The sequence below is a fragment of the Entelurus aequoreus genome, linkage group LG02, assembly GCF_033978785.1.
Source record: "Entelurus aequoreus isolate RoL-2023_Sb linkage group LG02, RoL_Eaeq_v1.1, whole genome shotgun sequence".
Classification (NCBI taxonomy): domain Eukaryota; kingdom Metazoa; phylum Chordata; class Actinopteri; order Syngnathiformes; family Syngnathidae; genus Entelurus; species Entelurus aequoreus.
In genome coordinates, this window is record NC_084732.1 from 27,361,550 (window position 1) to 27,374,269 (window position 12,720).

Here is a 12,720-nt window from a genome sequence, read left to right on the forward strand (position 1 = left end):
CATGTGCATTTTCATCCTGCCTGCCAAAGAGGAAATGTTCAACTTAGACGAGGTTGATTTACTGTTTTCTATGAATTTAAATGACTTTGTTACACCATATTTGTTTGTTTCTGTTTCTTCTTTTGCACACAGCCAGTCCCTCAATTAATCGGAGTTGGAACTAGAGAAAACAAACAAAACAAAACAAAAAATTATAATTCATAACTGCCACACATACATCTATGAACAAATGTCATATGTTTATTGTGACCAATAAGATTGCAATAGTGTATAAATTGGCCTCTTTGTAAGTGTACAACTATCTTAATCAGTGTCAATTGAGTGCATGCTTTGCAAAGCATATTCTAACATATTGTTAATATTTTGTCACATTTTTCCCCCATTGAATAAAACTGTTCATAATGTATTTTTAACATTCTCAGTCACAGATTGAAAATGATCTATTTGTGGGGATGCTGTGTCAATATGACATAATCGTATATTTGCATAATTGTCTATGATGCATGTATTTAAAAAAAAAAAAAAAATAAAAAATAAAAAAAAAAAAAATATATATATATATATATATATATATATATATATATATATATATATATATATATATATATATATATATATATATATATACATACATCCATCCATCCATTTTCTACCGTTTGTCTCTTTCGGTGTCGCGGGGGGTGCTGGAGCCTATCTCAGCTGCAATCGGGCGGAAGGCGGGGTACACCCTGGACAACAGGGCCAACACAGATAGACAGACAACATTCACACTCACATTCACACACTAGGGCCAATTTAGTGTTGCCAATCAACCTATCCCCAGGTGCATGTCTTTGGAGGTGGGAGGAAGCCGGAGTACCCGGAGGGAACCCACGCAGTCACGGGGAGAACATGCAAACTCCACACAGAAAGATCCCAAGCCTGGGATTGAACTCAGGACCTTCGTATTGAGAGGCACATGCACTAACCCTTATTCCACCATGCTGCCCATATATATATATATATATATATATATATATATATATATATATATATATATATATATATATATATATATATATATATATATATATATATATATATGTGTGTGTATATATATATATATATATGTGTGTGTGTGTGTGTGTGTGTGTATTAAGGCTGCAGCTAACGATTATTTTTCTATCGATTAATCTATAGATTATTTTTTCGATTAATCGGTTAATCTATAGATTATTTTTTTTTTCGATTAATCTATAGATTATTTTTCCTTTTACCGATTATTTTTTTATTCAAAATGAAGATGAAAAAATAAATGTAGGCCAGTTTTTTCAAAAGGCATGGCTGAATGTTGTGTGTTGTGTGTGTGTGTGTGTGTGTGTGTGTGTGTGTGTGTGTGTGCGTGCGTGTGTGTGTGTGTATGTATGTATATATATATATATATATATATATATATATATATATATATATATATATATATATATATATATATATATATATATATATATTAGGGCTGCAACTAACGATTCATTTGATAATCGATTAATCTGTCGATTATTACATCGATTAATAATCGGATAAAAGAGACAAACTATATTTTTATCCTTTCCATATTTTATTGAAAAAAACCAGCATACTGGCGCCATGTTTTCAACTTGCCAAATAAAACAAGGAACATGTTACAAAAATGCACACTTTTGACACCCCTGCTATAGATAATAAAAAATTCAATCTGATAAATCTATCGATAAAAAGCAGAGCCTGACGACGCATGCGTGTTTATCATAACTCTCTCGCTCTCGCTCTCTGTCTCTGCCCCTCCCTCACGAATGCTGCTGCGCGCACAATTTGTTTTGTTTTTAACCCCTTCTTAACCCTAAACGTACATTGTTAATACACGCAACCATAACTCAAAATGTCCTCTTTTGCGGAGCTGTCAGGGCGAAGTTTCTTAAATGCCTCAAATTTCTGGCATTTTGAGTATTGTTTACAGAACGTGCAGTACGCTACTTAATATGTCCGTGTGGAAACTTGTTCGGTACACCTCCGCACCGAACCGAAACCCCCGTACCGAAACGGTTAAATACAAATACACGTACCGTTACACCCCTATTATTTTGATTATTGTTTCTCAGCTGTAAATGTTGCAGTTCATAAATAAAGGTTAAAAAAATAAAATAAAAAAACGTAGCCTCAGCGCATGCGCATAGCATAGATCCAACGAATCGATGACTAAATTAATCGCCAACTATTTTTATAATCGATTTTAATCGATTTAATTGATTAGTTGTTGCAGCCCTAATATATATATATATATATATATATTGCATGCGGCCGGGCTGTGACAAGCTCGCTAGCTTAAATGCAACATAAAAACAAAAGACCTTAACGTCTTTCCCCAAATAAAAAGCGACATACCCCAATCGAAACTTACATAAAAACATTACTGTTTGAGCAGCTAAGCTATGCAATTATTTACATTGAAACTACAAGCTATGCTCTCTTAGCACAGAGTGACCGTTCCATACTCAGAAGAATACGAGACGGAGGTGTTTTTACAATATGTTCAAGGACTGCTGTGCAAAGTTGGACACCACATTTCAGTGTGTGTACAAGTACTTTTTGAGCACATTCAACAATTCCGCGATAATAATGATAACCGTGATCATTTTTCATCACGATAACTGTGATATAACATTTTCATATCGTTACATCCGGAAGAATGTACTCCAACACAACCCTAGTATTTCATATGTATTAAAATTAGAGTGTAAGGCAGGGGTGTCCAAAGTGCGGCCCAGGGGCCATTTGCGGCCCACAGGTAATTTTTTAACGGCCCCGCGGCACATTCTAAAAATTCGATTAAAAAAATAAAAAACATAAAAAGTGGTACAAAAGAGCAAATGTAACAAGAACATGTTGCAATGTTTACTTTAATAACACAAAGCTGCCATGCAGGCTGTTTTTTTCTTTAAAAAACAATAATGAATCAAAATCAATGTCATTATGAATTATTGACCTATTCAAAGCTCCAATTACGTCACATTAAATATTCCGCTTTGGAATATTTTTTGGGGAAAATATTTTGTGACTGCCATATACAAAACTAAGCTGTTTTGTTTAAAGGGCCTAAAACGACCAAACAAAAAACATAAACAACAACAAAAGTTATAATTGACGGATAGATCTGAAGTTGATCTTGAGACTATTGTGTTAAAAGTTTTAAAAAAAAGTATGATTTATTTTTTAATACTTTACTGAGCAGGACCCTTTTGGATCCCCAATAATTTTAGTTGCTCAAAAATAATAATGAATTAATGTTGTTATGAGTTATGCTATGAACTCCAATTATTATATAATCTCAAATATTCCACTTGAACAAGTTATTGGGGGAAAATATTGCATATTTTGTGTTTTTTCCATAAAAAAACAGGGTTTTCTTTGACAAAAAGAGCATACAACTTAAATCTTGAAAAAACACTGTATATTGACAGGTAGACCTAATGTTGATCTGGAGATTTAGACCTTGAATAATAATAATAATACTAAATAATGACACATTTTTAATATTTTTTTTACCTAAACCCTTTGGGGTCCCCAGGATCAAGCCTGAGTGGAGGCCTAAATGTACATTTTTTTATACATATATTGTATTGTTTTTTAAAATAAAAAAGATCAAAATGGCCCCGGCTTGCTTTGATATTTCAGTGTGCGGCCCTCAGTGGAAAAAGTTTGGACACCCCTGGTGTAAGGTATTTTAGTATTTGAATTTGGATATTACACTTGTGTAGTATCAAATGTATGTATGGTCTATATAAGCAGCATATTTCTCCTCAAAATGAATAACCTTGCAGTTAAGCCTCCATGTAGGTGGGCTTGTCAGCAACTTCTGACTCAAGGTGATCTTACCCATGTTCTTATTTTTAAGTCCTCGCCTCCTTCCAAGTGACGTGGCCATCATACTTTGTTCCGCTGAGGTCGCCATTACATGCTTCTCATGCACTTTCGATGAGGTCACACTGTATGAATGCATCACGTGGCATCACATTGGAGACGTTTCGTTATTCTGATCCGGTACATCTCGTCTCCCCCCCACCCCCCGTGGTGTCAGGGATCTCAACCTCAGCAGGGGTTCCTTAATAGATGGAGGCAGGGGCCGAGCATGTTTCCAAGTAATGTTCAACTGTGTGTTTGCTAACGTTAGGATGTTGTTTCGTGTCTGCCTATTTGGGTTTAGGAGTCAAATAAATGCTGGTGGTTCTTTGTGTTATTCCCGCCAGGATCATATTGTTCTATTGATATGGAGATCTGGGAGGCTCTCAATCTGCTTTTGTCGATGCTTCTTTACTATTGATATAGGCAATTGTTCCAAATAGAAATGAGCAATAAAGGATTTTGATTGTTGACATTGTTTTCCGCCATTTGTGCATATTTTTCATTTGGATTCTTTTGTTTTCATACAGTATGTCATACGCTGGGCAGCACGGTGGAAAAAGGGGTTAATGCATGTGCCTCACAATACGAAGGTCCTGAGTAGTCCTGAGTTCAATCCCGGGCTCGGGATCTTTCTGTGTGGAGTTTGCATGTTCTCCCCGTGACTGCGTGGGTTCCCTCCGGGTACTCCGGCTTCCTCCCACCTCCAAAAACATGCACCTGGGGATAGGTTGATTGGCAACACTAAATTGGCCCTAGTGTGTGAATGTGAGTGTGAATGTTGTCTGTCTATCTGTGTTGGCCCTGTGATGAGGTGGCGACTTGTCCAGGGTGTACCCCGCCTTCCGCCCGAATAGGCTCCAGCACCCCCCGCGACCCCAAAAGGGACAAGCGGTAGAAAATGGATGGATGGATGTCATACGCTAATCTAAAAGAGCTGCTGTGGTAACAAGTTTAATTTGTTACGTGACGGATCTTGTAACTCTCGTACCCATTGAAATGAACACAATTCCATTAATCCCTTATGGGTCACGAAAAAGTCTACCATTTTAACAAGTACCATGCTTTTAGATAAAAATAGAAGTAATTTTCGATGACAAGAACAACTCAATAGAATGTAGTAGTAACAACTACAGTAGTTTTATTAAGTATTCTAATAATAATGTACAGCATTTACCTTGGATAGTTGCTTCTCGGTCAAATACTTTCAGCAGCTTGTCTATATTTTTATGGCTAAATGTCCGCCATTTAGAAATTATTTTGACGCCCTTAGCTAGCCTTTCTCAGCTCCTGCACCTGTATGGTGCAAATTCTAGCAGTGCAAGGCTCGTACTCCCTGGCTACGTTGGCTACACACACACCTCGGTCATGTTTTTCAATTTTTTTTTTCTTTGATTCAATGACTATCATTAGCTTACTCTTCTCAGCGCTGTCCTTCTCTCGCTTTCTTCCCTAAAATTAAGTTTTATATGTCTAGCTATCCACAACAACAAAATGTTTAAGTGTTTGAGCTATTAACTAGCTCAAATTGGATATTGGGCAGCTCTTACGGGGTTCACTGTGGCATTCGCTACAACGACAAGCGGTGAGGAAGTATCTGAAGCTGGACCACAACTGCATTTTTTTCTCGCAACTTAAAGTACCAGTAGAGTAGAAAACAAGTTGCCTCTATATTGAAGCTATTATCATATATATCTGATGTATGACAGCAAAAGACTCATAAAGTTTGCGAAAAAATAGATATGATCAAAATAGTATCAATCTCACAGAGATTCCCGAGCCATTTTGAGAGATAAGGAAGCCAGACAAGTCATGGTATGACGTGGAGGTAGGAACCGCACATTTCTTCATCACCAGCAACAATGCAAATCATGCAGACTTTGTGAGAGCCAACGATTACTTTGGGAAAAATCGTGATCCAGAAACTTATATTGTTGATCCTGAATAAAGGGTGGATGGTCTACAAGTTTTAGAATATCTGCTAAACAAATCCAGCTTTGGTGAAACACTAAACATCATGTAGCAGTATTGCTAAGTGCTAAATAAGAAATACAAACAACGGACATAATAAAACGATAGCTTACTGTACGATGTCTGCTCTTACTTTGATGACGACTGATAGGATGTCCATGTCTTCCCATTTATATGAACAATGAATCATAATGCAGACGAAGGGTTATCAAGGTAAAGTCTCCCTGCAGGCACTGTCTTCGGTAGGGTTGGGTATCGAGTATCGAGTATCGAGTATCGATTGGAACCGGGACTAACTTTCCGATTCTCCCGGAATCGTTCAAAAGTTTAAATTTCGATTTCTATTTTCGATACCAGTCCGCCGACCGGAAAAAAATATGTCCGCCGAACCGGAAGAAGAAGCCGCTGAACACCAACGACGAAGCGCCCACCGCCGGAAGTGTTAGCATAGCCGAGCGAGTCAGTCAAGCTCAAGCATGGATAGCGGGCTTCGGCGGTCGAAAGTGTGGCTTTACTTTACAAAAAAAAATGAAATAACCGCGAAATAACAGAGCTCCATGTCCATCAAGAAACGAGTGGAGAGAGAGCTGCAGATGTACCAGGACGTTCCACCGATACTTATGTCTGACGACCCTGCTGCATGGTGGTGGAACCAACAAAAGACTTATCCTTTGCTGTCATATCTCGCTTTCTCCTATGTATGCGTTCAAGCTTCTTCCACACCCAGCGAACGTGTATTTTCCACAGCAGGAGACACTATCTGTCCAGAACGCTCACGCATCCTGCCTGAGAAGGCGGATATGGTCATTTTCCTAAACAAGAACTGTCTCTGATTTTATACTGTACCTGCTGCTAATCTGGACTGGGTTTTGCAAGTTGTTTCTTATTGTTTATTTGCTTTTCTGCACCAGGTTAGCCCATCAGTGGGAGCACGGTAACATTTTTAAGTACCTGCAGCATCATACACTTGTGTGTGTAAATGTGTTTTCATGAGGTTTCCTGCAGCATCATAGACTTATGTGTAAATGTGTTTTCATGAGGTTTCCTGCAGCATCATAGACTTATGTGTAAATGTGTCATGTCTGTGTTGATCTTGTTTTTGTTTTGCTTGGTTTTTGGACACTTTTTAGTTCCTGGTTTCACTTCCTGGTTTTGTTTTGTTTCCATAGTTACTCATTAGTTTCACCTGTTCCACGTTTGGACTCACACACACCTGTCTCACGTTTTCACATTGTCATGTCACGCACCTGTTCACAGTTAGTCACGCACCTGTTTTCACTTATCATGTCACTATATAGGCTTTTCTGTTTCTGTTGTTCGTCCTGGCGACATCTCACATTCATGCCATGTTCACAGTTTCTTGTTTCATCTCATGCCAAGTAAGTTTTGTTTATTGTTCATAGTTTTGTGCCCACGTGCATGTCTTTTGTTTCATAGTCTAGTTTTCTACTTCCGCCTTTGTGCGCGCTTTTTGTTTTGTCATAGCCAAGTTTTGTTACCTCCTCTGTGAGCGCCTTTTGTTTGTACCTTTTTGTTTGAGTTAAGATATTAAACATGTCCTCACCTGCACGCCACGTATGGTCCAATTCGTTTGCACCACGGGAGAGTAAACCACGTCTAAGACCAAGTCTTGACAGATGTCGCCAGCATAAGAGCTCTCCCGCAAAAAATTTGGACAATTTTGACGAGGCAACGTGGGAGGTCCTCCGCGCGATGGAGGAAGAGACGCTGCGTTATTCCTCCGGTAAGCGCAGAAACCTGATGTGGGGGCCAGATGGAAATCTGGTGCCATTGAGCTCCAGTTGGTCCGAGGATGGCGCTGCGTCACCGCAGTCCTGGAAGCGCCGCTCCAGACCAAAGACATCAGGGAAGGCGAGCGGACAGCATGCGGCGCTGCCGCAGGCTCCTCCCACTCCGGGCGGAAGCAGGTTGCTGCCAGCTCCACAGCTCCAAAATGACATCACAGACCAGGATTTTTTTTTTCTGAACTCTTTTTCTTTTGATCATCCGCCTCCAGCCAAAGACTCTAAAAACATGATAAGACATTACCAGGACATGTTTTTAGAAATCAGATCCTGTCAATCCAAGCCACCCAAATTCCATGCCCCGCTCCCCAGGACTCAAGCCACGCCCAAGTCACACTTTTTTTTTTCACCCACAAGATCCCAGGTACAAGAAGAAAGACATTTTGGACAATTTAGAGGGGAGGATTCTGCCCTCCTCCTGAACCCCCTCCGCCCACCCCAAAAGACGGTTCCAGACCGCGGGGAGCGCGTCTGGGATCCGCTCCTTGAGGGGGGGGCTAGGGCTGGGAATTGTTCAGGTGGGGTGGGTCAGCATCGCCATGCCAAGCCACAGCCTCCAGCTCGGCCACCACCACCACCTGTCTTTCGACCATGCCAAGATCCACCTGCTCCACGCCCAGCTCCACGCCAAGCGCCACCAGTACCTGCTCCACGCCAAGCGCCACCAGTACCTGCTCCACGCCAAGCGCCGCCAGTACCTGCTCCACGCCAAGCGCCGCCAGTACCTGCTCCACGCCAAGCGCCACCAGTACCTGCTCCACGCCAAGCGCCGCCAGTACCTGCTCCACGCCAAGCGCCGCCAGTACCTGCTCCACGCCAAGCGCCACCAGTATCTGCTCCACGCCAAGCGCCGCCAGTACCTGCTCCACACCAAGCGCCGCCAGTACCTGCTCCACGCCAAGCGCCGCCAGTCGCAGCTTCACGACGCCAAGTGCCGCCAGTCGCAGCTTCACGACGCCAAGTGCCGCCAGTCGCAGCTTCACGACGCCAAGTGCCGCCAGTCGCAGCTTCACGACGCCAAGTGCCGCCAGTCGCAGCTTCACGACGCCAAGTGCCGCCAGTCGCAGCTTCACGACGCCAAGTGCCGCCAGTCGCAGCTTCACGACGCCTAGTGCCGCCCGTGGCTGCCCCACGCCGCCAAGTGCCGCCCGTGGCTGCCCCACGCCGCCAAGTGCCGCCCGTGGCTGCCCCACGCCGCCAAGTGCCGCCCGTGGCTGCCCCACGCCAAGACCAAAGCCAAGACCAAGACCCGCCAAGTGACCAAGACCAAGAACCGCCAAGTGACCAAGACCCGCCAAGTGACCAAGACCAAGACCCACCAAGTGACCGAGACCAAGAACCGCCAAGTGACCAAGAACCGCCAAGTGACCAAGAACCGCCAAGTGACCAAGACCAAGACCCGCCAAGTGACCAAGACCAAGACCCGCCAAGTGACCAAGACCAAGACCCGCCAAGTGACCAAGACCAAGACCCGCCAAGTGACCAAGACCAAGACCAAGTCCAAGCACCGCCACGCCAAGACCAACCACGCCAAGACCAACCACGCCAAGACCAACCACGCCAAGTCCAAGACCAAGACCAACCATGCCAAGACCAAGACCATGACCCACGGTGCCAAGACCAAGACCGCCAAGGCCAAGACCACCCATGCCAAGACAAAGACCCGCCACGCCAAGCTTCGCCGCCTGACGCGCCACGCCAAGCTTCGCCGCCTGCCATGATGACGACACGCCTGCCTCCTCGTCTGCCACGAAGGTGGCCACTGCCTGGTCGTCCGCCACGCCAAGTGCGCCCACCTCCTCATCGGCCATGGATATGGCCATTCCCGGGTCGCCCACCTCGTCAGGTACAGCGGCGGTCTACGCGTCGCCGCCACCTGATCCTGCCTCGGTGGATTCGGGGCCACTTGGCCTGGCGACCCACCGCCATGTCCCCCTCCCGCCCTCCCATGACTCTTGATCCTGTTTTGTGTTTTGTTTTTTGGACATCTGGGATCTGTCCGTAAGGGGGGGGCTCTGTCATGTCTGTGTTGATCTTGTTTTTGTTTTGCTTGGTTTTTGGACACTTTTTAGTTCCTGGTTTCACTTCCTGGTTTTGTTTTGTTTCCATAGTTACTCATTAGTTTCACCTGTTCCACGTTTGGACTCACACACACCTGTCTCACGTTTTCACATTGTCATGTCACGCACCTGTTCACAGTTAGTCACGCACCTGTTTTCACTTATCATGTCACTATATAGGCTTTTCTGTTTCTGTTGTTCGTCCTGGCGACATCTCACATTCATGCCATGTTCACAGTTTCTTGTTTCATCTCATGCCAAGTAAGTTTTGTTTATTGTTCATAGTTTTGTGCCCACGTGCATGTCTTTTGTTTCATAGTCTAGTTTTCTACTTCCGCCTTTGTGCGCGCTTTTTGTTTTGTCATAGCCAAGTTTTGTTACCTCCTCTGTGAGCGCCTTTTGTTTGTACCTTTTTGTTTGAGTTAAGATATTAAACATGTCCTCACCTGCACGCCACGTATGGTCCAATTCGTTTGCACCACGGGAGAGTAAACCACGTCTAAGACCAAGTCTTGACAGATGTCGCCAGCATAAGAGCTCTCCCGCAAAAAATTTGGACAATTTTGACGAGGCAACGTGGGAGGTCCTCCGCGCGATGGAGGAAGAGACGCTGCGTTATTCCTCCGGTAAGCGCAGAGACCTGATGTGGGGGCCAGATGGAAATCTGGTGCCATTGAGCTCCAGTTGGTCCGAGGATGGCGCTGCGTCACCGCAGTCCTGGAAGCGCCGCTCCAGACCAAAGACATCAGGGAAGGCGAGCGGACAGCATGCGGCGCTGCCGCAGGCTCCTCCCACTCCGGGCGGAAGCAGGTTGCTGCCAGCTCCACAGCTCCAAAATGACATCACAGACCAGGATTTTTTTTTTCTGAACTCTTTTTCTTTTGATCATCCGCCTCCAGCCAAAGACTCTAAAAACATGATAAGACATTACCAGGACATGTTTTTAGAAATCAGATCCTGTCAATCCAAGCCACCCAAATTCCATGCCCCGCTCCCCAGGACTCAAGCCACGCCCAAGTCACACTTTTTTTTTTCACCCACAAGATCCCAGGTACAAGAAGAAAGACATTTTGGACAATTTAGAGGGGAGGATTCTGCCCTCCTCCTGAACCCCCTCCGCCCACCCCAAAAGACGGTTCCAGACCGCGGGGAGCGCGTCTGGGATCCGCTCCTTGAGGGGGGGGCTAGGGCTGGGAATTGTTCAGGTGGGGTGGGTCAGCATCGCCATGCCAAGCCACAGCCTCCAGCTCGGCCACCACCACCACCTGTCTTTCGACCATGCCAAGATCCACCTGCTCCACGCCCAGCTCCACGCCAAGCGCCACCAGTACCTGCTCCACGCCAAGCGCCACCAGTACCTGCTCCACGCCAAGCGCCACCAGTACCTGCTCCACGCCAAGCGCCGCCAGTACCTGCTCCACGCCAAGCGCCGCCAGTACCTGCTCCACGCCAAGCGCCACCAGTACCTGCTCCACGCCAAGCGCCGCCAGTACCTGCTCCACGCCAAGCGCCGCCAGTACCTGCTCCACGCCAAGCGCCACCAGTATCTGCTCCACGCCAAGCGCCGCCAGTACCTGCTCCACACCAAGCGCCGCCAGTACCTGCTCCACGCCAAGCGCCGCCAGTCGCAGCTTCACGACGCCAAGTGCCGCCAGTCGCAGCTTCACGACGCCAAGTGCCGCCAGTCGCAGCTTCACGACGCCAAGTGCCACCAGTCGCAGCTTCACGACGCCAAGTGCCGCCAGTCGCAGCTTCACGACGCCAAGTGCCGCCAGTCGCAGCTTCACGACGCCAAGTGCCGCCAGTCGCAGCTTCACGACGCCTAGTGCCGCCCGTGGCTGCCCCACGCCGCCAAGTGCCGCCCGTGGCTGCCCCACGCCGCCAAGTGCCGCCCGTGGCTGCCCCACGCCGCCAAGTGCCGCCCGTGGCTGCCCCACGCCAAGACCAAAGCCAAGACCAAGACCCGCCAAGTGACCAAGACCAAGAACCGCCAAGTGACCAAGACCCGCCAAGTGACCAAGACCAAGACCCACCAAGTGACCGAGACCAAGAACCGCCAAGTGACCAAGAACCGCCAAGTGACCAAGAACCGCCAAGTGACCAAGACCAAGACCCGCCAAGTGACCAAGACCAAGACCCGCCAAGTGACCAAGACCAAGACCCGCCAAGTGACCAAGACCAAGACCCGCCAAGTGACCAAGACCAAGACCAAGTCCAAGCACCGCCACGCCAAGACCAACCACGCCAAGACCAACCACGCCAAGACCAACCACGCCAAGTCCAAGACCAAGACCAACCATGCCAAGACCAAGACCATGACCCACGCTGCCAAGACCAAGACCGCCAAGGCCAAGACCACCCATGCCAAGACAAAGACCCGCCACGCCAAGCTTCGCCGCCTGACGCGCCACGCCAAGCTTCGCCGCCTGCCATGATGACGACACGCCTGCCTCCTCGTCTGCCACGAAGGTGGCCACTGCCTGGTCGTCCGCCACGCCAAGTGCGCCCACCTCCTCATCGGCCATGGATATGGCCATTCCCGGGTCGCCCACCTCGTCAGGTACAGCGGCGGTCTACGCGTCGCCGCCACCTGATCCTGCCTCGGTGGATTCGGGGCCACTTGGCCTGGCGACCCACCGCCATGTCCCCCTCCCGCCCTCCCATGACTCTTGATCCTGTTTTGTGTTTTGTTTTTTGGACATCTGGGATCTGTCCGTAAGGGGGGGGCTCTGTCATGTCTGTGTTGATCTTGTTTTTGTTTTGCTTGGTTTTTGGACACTTTTTAGTTCCTGGTTTCACTTCCTGGTTTTGTTTTGTTTCCATAGTTACTCATTAGTTTCACCTGTTCCACGTTTGGACTCACACACACCTGTCTCACGTTTTCACATTGTCATGTCACGCACCTGTTCACAGTTAGTCACGCACCTGTTTTCACTTATCATGTCACTATATAGGCTTTTCTGTTTCTGTTG

General features: G+C 46.3%; 1 protein-coding gene across 1 annotated transcript in view; it reads left to right on the forward strand.

The window, feature by feature from the left end:
* The window catches only part of igdcc4 (immunoglobulin superfamily, DCC subclass, member 4), a 255,257-nt gene that overhangs the window by 64,287 nt on the left and 178,250 nt on the right, over window positions 1-12,720 (forward strand). The window lies entirely within an intron of this gene.